The sequence below is a fragment of the Myotis yumanensis genome, unplaced genomic scaffold, assembly GCF_028538775.1.
Source record: "Myotis yumanensis isolate MYYU_CA2020_CCGP unplaced genomic scaffold, mMyoYum1.0.hap1 SCAF_5, whole genome shotgun sequence".
NCBI classification, from domain to species: domain Eukaryota; kingdom Metazoa; phylum Chordata; class Mammalia; order Chiroptera; family Vespertilionidae; genus Myotis; species Myotis yumanensis.
The window spans coordinates 17638037-17648028 of record NW_027223756.1 but is presented as its reverse complement, the minus strand read 5'-3'; the positions used below and the strand labels follow the sequence as shown (position 1 = coordinate 17648028).

Genomic DNA, 9992 nt, shown 5'->3' with positions numbered 1-9992 from the left:
AGTCTGGTACCAGATACTTTTATCAGAAGCTGACTTGAATGACAGATTCAGGATGATTTATTAAGGGCAACCAGATGTCATTTGCTTGCAACCTAACTTTTCATCAAGGGCAACTTTGTTTTTTTTCCAACTGCCTGAGAACTCTGTGCTGAAGGGTACGAGGGATCTGACCTGACTTGGGGATTTTTGTGTTTTTATGTTGGCTACATTGAGTGAATTTGGAACTTTTCCCAAGGAGCTGAAACATAGCTTCTGTAAAGTGCACTAGGTAATGAATTTTTAATTTTCAGTCCAGTTTTGCCACGGTGGTAAAAACAGGTTCAATGATATGCTTATTGGGAATTCTAGATTCTAACAAATCCTGAAGCGTTTTCCTCCAGCTCAGTGTGACTTCAGGACAGCCCTGCCCTTCTCAAAAAGGGTAGTTTTCTTAATTGTGGGGTGGAGACAAGGTCAGTGCAGGAGGAGAGCAAATAGTAAAATTGGAAGATTTTGTCTCTTTAACCTGGTGTTAGGTAATAATAACGAATTATGGGTCGCGTCTACTAACTTTTCAAATGTATCAGATAACAGTCTGGGCTCAGCAGGAGCCATTGAGTTCCGTGCATCCTATTTCTTATACTCCTCCTGGGACCAGTGAGTTAGCCTAGACATATTCTTCCGATGGTTATGGCAGAGATCCAAGGGAGCAGATCCAACCGCATGAGCACCTTTCCAGCCTTGGCTGTATCTCATTTGTTAGCATCATATTGGCCAAAGCAAGACACATGGCCAAGCCCAACATCAACGACACTTATTCCTCCTATGGAAGTGAACTGGAGAAAGTGACTATTATTGAGCAATAATCCAATCTCCTACAAGCACTCATTATACACGAGTCACTAAGGCTACAAGTAAGGCATAGTCATTTGCCCTAGGAGCAGTAAAAAAATTGATCCTGAACCATTAGAACAGCGATCTCACAGCTAATGGAAATTGTAGAGAAGGAGTTAAAACTCTAGTTCAAATGAACAGAAATTCTCAGGCTCTTAGGATTTTTTTCTTTTAATTTCACACCCTGGAGAATGTTAAACTTGGATTGCTGGCAGTCTACCAGAGCATTGTGTTGAGCTGAAATCCCCTGCTATTAATAACCAGGGATACTGTGATTTTGAGATTTAAACCATGATCTCATGTTAGAAGCTGCAGAGTGCCAGGAAACTGTTTGGGTTCATAACACTTGTAAAAGCACTTGAGCAAAGATGCTGGGGACTAAAGGGGAAACTCATAAGCAGGTCTGCAAACAGGGCTGCAGGGCTGCATGGCTTTGTCTCAGGGACTCTCAGTAAGAAAGGTGCAACAGAAAACTGAAATATGCAGGCCATCCCGCCACCGAGAGCAACCATCTGGGGTTATTGACATGAATAGCTGGAAGGGCCAAGGAAGATCTTGATGGATTGCAGAGAGTAGGGCCATGGCCTGGGTAGACTGATGCCTGATGCCTCCTCTCCCCTCCCCTTTTTTAAAAAAAATATATTTTATTGATTTTTTTTACAGAGAGGAAGAGAGAGGGATAGAGAGTTAGAAACATCGATAAGAGAGAAACATTGATCAGCTGCCTCTTGCACACCCCCTACTGGAGATGTGCCTGCAACCAAGATATATGCCCTTGACCGGAATCGAACCTGGGACCCTTCAGTCTGCAGGCCGACGCTCTATCCACTGAGCCAAACCAGTTAGGGCTCCCCCCACCCCTTTTGAGGCCCCTCCTTTAACAGTTAGTGTTGGTATTAAAGTGAAGCCTGAGGAAGGGTCAGAAAACCTAGGTCCAGAGGAATGTTGAAAACCTAATGTTTTTTTTCTTCTTTTCCATCCAATATTTAAAGCAGTGAAGTCAGGGACCTGAGCTGAAGGGCTGGGTTATGGTGTCCAGGATCCCCAGATTCCTCCAAGTCTGACTCTTGACCACACCCAAGGATGACTGAACAAAGGAACAGAGTTGATGGAAGATTTCAGGTTGTGTGTAATCCATCTTAGAAATATCTGCTCTGGTCCAACTCTCTGGTTTCACAGTTAAGGAAGCAAAAAGCCTTTCTTGGGGTCACCTAAGTCTATGGCAAGGGCAGGAGAGAATCAGTCTGTGGCCTTACGGAGCAGCTAACAGCTAACATTTAGTGAGGCCTTGCTGGTGCTAGGCTGTTATAAACACTATATGTAAATATCCTTTTGTCGTCACTAAAATTCTATAAAGTAGTTACTATAATTATTCCCACCTAACAGAGAAGGGAAATGAGGTACTAAGATACCACACAACTTGTCTATTGTCACACAACTAATGAGTGGGGAGCAAGGATTTAAAATCATGGGCTGACTTAGAGCTTAGATTCTTTAAACACAGTGGGGCATAAGTAGGTTTACAGTTGTGAGTACCTGAAACACACAGTTTATTCCTGTATTATTATTGATTAGTTATTGTATTATTTCCTATACAAGCAACTAACTATAAACCTACTTTTGCCTACCCCTGCATGTATTATTTATTCATTTACTTACTTATTAATTAATTAAATTTATTGGAGGTAACATTGTTTAATAACATTATTTAATAACATTATATTACATTCATTGTTTTCCGCAGCGAGAGAGAGCTAGTTAGACCATGACATACACTACAGATCCCTAATAGACAAGGATGTCTCTTTTCTTGGAGACTGGCAATCCCGTAATTGTAAGGCATCGGAGAACACTTAGGTTTTCTCTACAGAGAGGTGAGGCTGGAAAATACAGTGCTTTGTGTTCGAACAGCCGCAGGGAAGCTGGGAAGCCTTTGGAGCTGTCCAAGGTGCTACCTCCCAATTTCCAAGCATCTTTGTCTGTTGGCACCGGTTACCAATGTTTACTAACTTTTACCATAGAAGCCTAGAATTTTACGTAAGTGTTGAAAAGATTGCAATAAATAATACTTGTATTTCTACTGTGTTCTAGGCATTTTATTTATTTTAAAAATAATTTATTTTTCATGGGCATTTTAGATTTGTTATGTCAGTGTAGCCTCACAACAAATCAATGACCAAGAGGGTATATAGGGAGAAAATGGTGATGGGAGAAAAATAAAATAAAGGGGAAAAAAGAAGAGAGAATCATATAAACTATTAACGATGTTACAAGGAATAATGAAGCAATTACTTGTTAGAAGTAAACTGGGATGCGGAAAGAGGTGACAAGAAAGTCCTTATGCAGCCTAGGTCTTATGATCTAGCTGCAAGGGAGGCTGGTCTTGCCTCTTCAGCTTCTACCGTGGGAAGTGGATACTGCCTCCCACCAAGTTTCCTAAGAAGGGAATCTGAAGCCATAGGAAGGGCATTTGGATGTTTAGCAGTCAAAACAAAACACAACAAACAAACCAAACCACCAACAAACAATGTCCCCCACACATGCACGGAGGCTACATTTTATATCATGAAATCAGGGTATCTAGAAACACTTTTTAATGTTTACTTTTCAGATATAAATATAGAGTGTCCTAAGAATCAAAGCACTTGCACTCACAACTAAAAAGGTCAGGAAATTGCCTGGTATTTCATGGCTGGGATTTCTCAAATTGTAGCCTATTACAGACTGAAACAGAGCACCACTTGACCTTTTCCTGTGGCAAGATGTTGTATTATCGGAATTCCCTCTTTTTATGATTTTTTTGGCCCTTTCACCCTTTCCCAATTATTTGAATTCAGGCCCAAGAGGAAAGAAATGAAGAGAAAAGATATGGTCTGAAACTTCAGGTTAGGGGTGAACCAACTCTCTTTTGAACTTAGAGAGGAAAGAGTTTTTTCTTACTTATATGAGTAGAACATGGGATTGGGAATCGGGAAGCTCAAATCCTAATCTTGGGAAAGTCCCTGCCTCTCTCTGGACCTGAGATTCCTCACTGATGGGGCCCTGGATTGGAGTCAGGCAGACCCAGAGGGAGGTGGTGGCCCTAACAGATTGTGACTATAACACTACTAGCCCACCCCCAATAGTTCCCCAGCAGAACTATTATAACAGCACTAGAGGCCCGATGCATGAAACTCATGCAAGAGTAGGCCTTCCTTCCTCTGGCTGCTGGCACCGGCTTCCCTCTGGCACCCAGAACTCGGGCTTTCCTCACAGCCCGGGCTTTGTCCAGAAGGTTGTCCAGTCTAATCAGCATATTACACTTTTATTATTATAGATGAAATCACTCCGAGTGAGATTGGTCCTTGGGCTGATGGTTGTGTCCTATTATAAAATGTTTAAGAAATTAATTGTGTGCCCTATCAGCCTAGGCCCCTCGGTGTATGTGAAGGCACCATGAGCAGTTAAATGCCCTGGTTATGACCTCAGACTAATCTCAGTTTGGACATCAGCTCTATGACTCATGAGTGGAGGAGCCCTAGGCAAGTTCCTAAGCCTCCACACCATGGTTTCCTTGCACATTCTGATCATGCCCAGCTTACAGGTCCCTTTCAGACTCATTGTAAGAGTTAGATAGGTGACAGGGGTAACGCATGTGGCACAGTGCCTGAAGGAGACTCCACCGGAGGGGCCTTTGACAGACAGGTGGCTGCAGGAAGTGCCTGATGGGGCTGAGCAGTGGACAAGAGGTCAAGTGTGAAGCACCGTCCCCCAGTGGAAAGAGGAATTTGGAATCGTTTCTAGGCAGATGGACTGAAAATGTTCTTAGGATCACTGGCGGGTGAACTCTGAATTTATGTCTTATTCCTCTTTTGCCTATGGATTCCCCAAAGTCAGCCAAGGGAAGGGCTCAATGTGTCTTTCTCAAACAGAACTGAGTCTGTGAGCGAGGCCAGACTTCAGACTTGTATCTGGCAGTTTCCCACTCAAATTCCTACATCGGCTGTTTTTCATTTTCAACCCCAAATGGAACATATCAGGGCTGATTCGTTCCCTTCCTTATTGTACGTGACTAAGAGTGGTGTGTGCGAGATATTTTTTAAACTCATTGTTAAGTAGCTCCCACGTGTCTACATACATCTGCATCCACACCGCAGGGGAAAGGAAAGAAAAGAAGCAGGGCCTCATTCTACAGGGGGAAGGGAAGTCTAAGTGGGTGCACAAGAAATCCACGTTACCCTAGGAGTGATGTGGCCTTTAGCAAAGAAAAGCAACAAGAGTGTACTGTTTTAAAACAGAGAAAATATCTCTTTAAAATCTAGCTTTTCCAAAAAGGTCAGAGAAGTTTAAGGTTTACTCAAGTGTAAATGTCAATGGGAATAAGTGATACCTGTGAGAAAGTGGGGAGACCACTGACCTTTTATCCAAGAGGAGGCTAGAAATGATGTCGAAGAAGGGCGAGGGGAGGAAAAACACCATAAGGATTTTGAAAAAGGAAAAGAAGCCAGAATCAAGGAAAACCTAATGAACCGAAACCGTTAGTGCCACACACACTATGCTTTCAGTTGCAAAGCTCTACACAATCTGGTTAAATATTTAAAAAGGTGATCTATTAGGTTATTCACTGGTCAACCTGCAGGAGAGGTTTGACTCTCAATGTGACCCCGGACTTTCTCTTTTAACCTCAGAACCGGGCTTCATGCTCACACATACTTTCCCCTCATAGGGCCAGGGGAAATGGGAATTTTCCACATGCACACAAAAGAGTCTGCTCACTGGATAACAAACAAACCCCAGAGTTGGTCTCTGCCATGCTCCTTGAAGATGGAAATAAGTTCTTATTCTTGTATTTATCCTTCCAGAGTCTATCACGTTGCCTCATGCAAAGGAGGCATTCAGTCAATGTTTGCTGAAGGGAGAAGTGAATTGATTTTTCCTGTCACAGTGGGATTTGGAAGCCATATTCTGGTGATGGGCTCACCCAGTCTTCTTCTTCTTCTTTTTTTTTTAAAGTTATTTTTATTGTTGAGAGTATTACAGATGTCCCCCATTTTCTCCCCTTTGCTCTCTCTACCCAGCTCCCACCCCACCCCAGGCCTTCACCACACTATTGTCTGTGTCCATGGGTTATGCATATATGCATATAAGTTCTTTGGTTCATCTCTTCCCGCCCTCCCTCCCTCCCCCCACTTCCCTCTGATATCTGTTAGTCTGTTGCATGCTTCCAGGTCTATGGTCCTATTTTTTTCATCAGTTTATTTTGGTCATTAGATTCCACATGTATGTGAGATCATGTGCTATATGTCTTTCTCTGACTGGCTGATTTCTCTTAGCATAATACTCTCCAGGTCCATCCATGCTGTCTCAAAGGGTACAGCTTCACCCAGTCTTCTTGTTTCTTCCCACCTTTTAGTCTCACACACAACAGATGTGTGTCCTGATGCAGGACGAGAGAAAGTCCCCAGTACCTTGAACAATCTTCTCTCCATGTTGAAAAAGTCAACCCATGACAAGAAAGCAGTGGTTCATAGCTCCTCTGCCAAGCGATGCAAACTATATTTCATATGAGTTTCCCTAAACGTCAAACACAGAGACTGAAAATTCAGACTCTGCTCTCTCACGCTGTGGTTTCACACTGTGTGTCTTTACCCTTCTCTCACCCTGATTAAGCAATAAAAACTTGAAGGGCAAAATCTATAATATCTACTTCTCTGTATCCCACACAGTACAGAGCACAAAGCTCTACAAAGTCCTGTGAAGGAAAGGAAAAGATTAACTTCAACTGCTCCAGTGCTGCAGCCCAAACAAACCATGTCAGAGTGACATTTTCCTGCTGAATGCTGAAAATTTTTAGGGTACATGTAATTCAAAGGCTTGGCACAAATTGTTTCTGGGATAAGCCAGTTGTATCCAAGATGGGTGAATGTCTGTTCTAAATCTTTGTACTTAATCGTTTCCTTCTGATTCTTCAATCTGAAAGGCTGCTGGACTTGGAAAATATAAAATCGAGGTTCTTGTCTAAGTTTTGTCATTTATTAAAATTTTAAAATAGGGATAATAATATCTCAGATGCTGAGTTGTAAAACTTGAGTGAGTTGACAAAAGTACCTCAGAAATTATAAAGTACGATACAGAGGCCTATAGTACTTTACATCTTGAAATTTATCTAAGAAATCCTCCTATTAGATATTGAGTTGATCTGACTTAAAATCCTTGGAGATATTTTCATAGGAGACCTTTGAAAACTATGTCCTGAGTTAGGGTTTGCAGGGGCCCTGCTATGCAATAGTTGGTCGATATTTCACCAACAGGCCCTGGTTTGTTCTCAAAGCTAAATTATCTCATGATAGCTACCATGGGGACAAATAATACAAGGAGTGGGTTTATTGGAGGGTGAGTGTTTTTAAAATCATTTTACCGCACAATCAGTTACAGTGAGAGAGAATATCTTCATCCCATTACCTCCATTATAACAAACCATGAGAGCCCTGGCTGGCGTGGCTTAGTGTTTAGAGTGTCAGTCTGCGCACGCACGTATCCGGGTTTCAGGTTTGATCCCCGGCCGAGTGGGAGGCAACCAATTGATATTTCATCTCTCTCTCTCTTTCCCCCTCCCTTCTACTCTCTCTAAATATATCCTCGGGTGAGGATTAACAACAACACTTAAAAAAAAAAACCCCACTAGAGAGGAGAAGTATCATTGAGATCAGTTTCATGGTGCGCTCCCCCACCTTCATCGGCAAACTGCATTTCTAATAGTAACGATTATTTTACTCGCCTCAGTGGAAGAAAGGTTATTGAGTATTCTCCAGGTCTCTGGGGGAATCACTATAAAGTGAAGCACTTTACACAGTAGGTAAACCATAACTCTTACTGACCTTCTTGCAGTTAGAAAAGGCACATCCTATTTAAAGACACATCGCTCCCGTTGTCTTGGGACTGATATTTGAGGAAAGTCACCTATCAGTTATTAAGTAGCTTCTAGACACTTGTCTCCATCATTGGACAGAGAGAAGTCATGTGGCCACTTCTGGTGAGTGGTGACAGATTAAGGAGATACAAAATCTGAAGTGATTGTTCTTATGCGCACGAACTACTAGATGAATTGGACTTACCAGACAGTTTAGAAAAAGGGATTCAGGCACCAGTATGTTTGTTCACTTTCTGAATGTGAGTGTGAGAGGCAGATGCCTTGGAATTGACATTTGCCTCCAATTTTTAACTTCTTCAGTTGGAGAAAGAACATAACTGTGAACCCAACTGTGAGCTCATTGAGGGCAGAGATCTGTAGCTTACCTTTCTGTCTCCTTAGCACCTAACATTTCCTTATCCATTTAACAACGATTTTATCCAAACCAACATGTACTGAGGCCACAGCGCAGACAAGAGCGACAGCCCCTGTCATTGATGTCCCTCCTCCTTTCGCAGCTGCTGCCATTGACGAGGCGATGGAGGCAGAAATGCCCTTGGCCACGTGTATCGTGGAAGGACCCCCCCCCCCCCCCCCCCCCCCCGCCTCAACCCTCCCCTCCGGGAAAGACCAGGCTGATCCGGCCCAACCGCCCCGGTGTCCTCAGTCCAGGAGAATGTGAAATTGGCATCAGGCCCGGCCGTATCACAGGAAAGGAAGAATCAGTATCGTGTCCAGGTCTGGCACCCTGACCTATGAAGCGGTTCACCAAGCAACGCACGCTGTTGGACTGGGCACTCTTTGTGCATTGGCATCGGGGGCTATCTTTTTCCCGGGACAGATCTTATTGACTGTCTGGACGTCTTTCTGAATGACCCGGCCGCAGAAGGCATCAGCCTGGTTGGTGAAAGCGGTAGGAATGCCGAAGAAAATGCTGCCGAGTTTTTGAAGCAACATAATTCAGGTCCCGAGGCCAAGCCTGTGGAGTCCTCATTGCTGGCTTGATGGCTCCTCCCGCCAGGAGAATGGGCCGGGCCAGTGCGATGATGATTGCGGGAGGAAAAGGTGGGGCAAAGGAGACCACCTCTGCCCTTCAGAGCGCAGCTGGGAGAACCATCTACAAGGAGTGTGAAAAGAGGAAGATGCCATGAAAGGAAAAGCAAGAAGTGCAGGAAGCTCGGAATGAATCATTGTATAAAGTGAACCAGCAGCACTTGGCTGCTCTTGTCCTCTGTCCGTGGGCCTGCGCCTGTCCCTGGGCTTCCAGGGCGGTGGGAAGCCAACACAGAGACAAGGTTTAGGAAGGTCTGTATTGAGACATTTTCACCTCATTGTGTAACAGGGACAGCCAATGAATCTACCCTTTGATTTGAAAAAAAAAAAAGCAAAGCTGCTGAATGTGTTAGCCTTCTGTTAAGTCCCATAACCATGTTCTTCTCGCCATCAATTCTCATTAAAGGTTGGTTGAGCCTAAAGAAAATGCCAGTTTTGCTAATTACTAAAGATATTTAAGGAATAATCTCCATCTTACAATGTTAGATGAAGCATATAAATAGCAGCCAAGATTGATTCATGACCAAAGCAAACTGGAGGCAATCAATCACTGAACTCATTTATTCCAGAGCATTCAATAGAGAAATGTGGTCTAAAATGTGGCAGGTGAGATGGTTTTAGATAATATCCAAAGTGAATATTTAATTTTAATAGTTGTACTTTTTATTAGAAAAATACTGGTTTTTCTATTTATGGGAATGATATATTTAAATTTAAAAGTCAAGTTGAGCTCTAACTGGTTTGGCTCAGTGGATAGAGTATTGGCCCATGGCCTGAAGGGTCCTGGGTTCAATTCCGGTCAAGGGCATGTACTTTGGTTGCAGGGTCCCAGCCCTGGTTGGGGGCATATGGGAGGCAACCGATCGATGTGTCTCTCTGTGTTTCTCTCAGTGTTTCTCTCTGTCTCTCCCTCTCCCTTCCATTCTCTCTAATAAAAAAAAGTCAATGGAAAAAATATCCTCGGGTGAGGATTATAAATAAATAACTAAAATAACAATAGCATAGGTGGTAGAAGAATATGGGGGAAAAACAAAGATGGTCCACAAATGACTAACGTATGCAGCACAGACCAACCAGCTATATGATCACTCAGAAGTGAAGATATTTTACTTCTCAGCTTACTCTCAACTTTCATCCAGGGTTTACTATATATCATGCACCAGGCCAAACATTTTAC

At 43.1% G+C, this 9992-nt stretch overlaps 1 pseudogene; it reads left to right on the top strand.

Annotated features, from left to right (window-relative positions):
* Window positions 1-767: 767 nt before the first annotated feature.
* LOC139010091 (succinate--CoA ligase [ADP/GDP-forming] subunit alpha, mitochondrial pseudogene) lies at window positions 768-8913 on the top strand (annotated as a pseudogene).
* Window positions 8914-9992: the final 1079 nt, after the last annotated feature.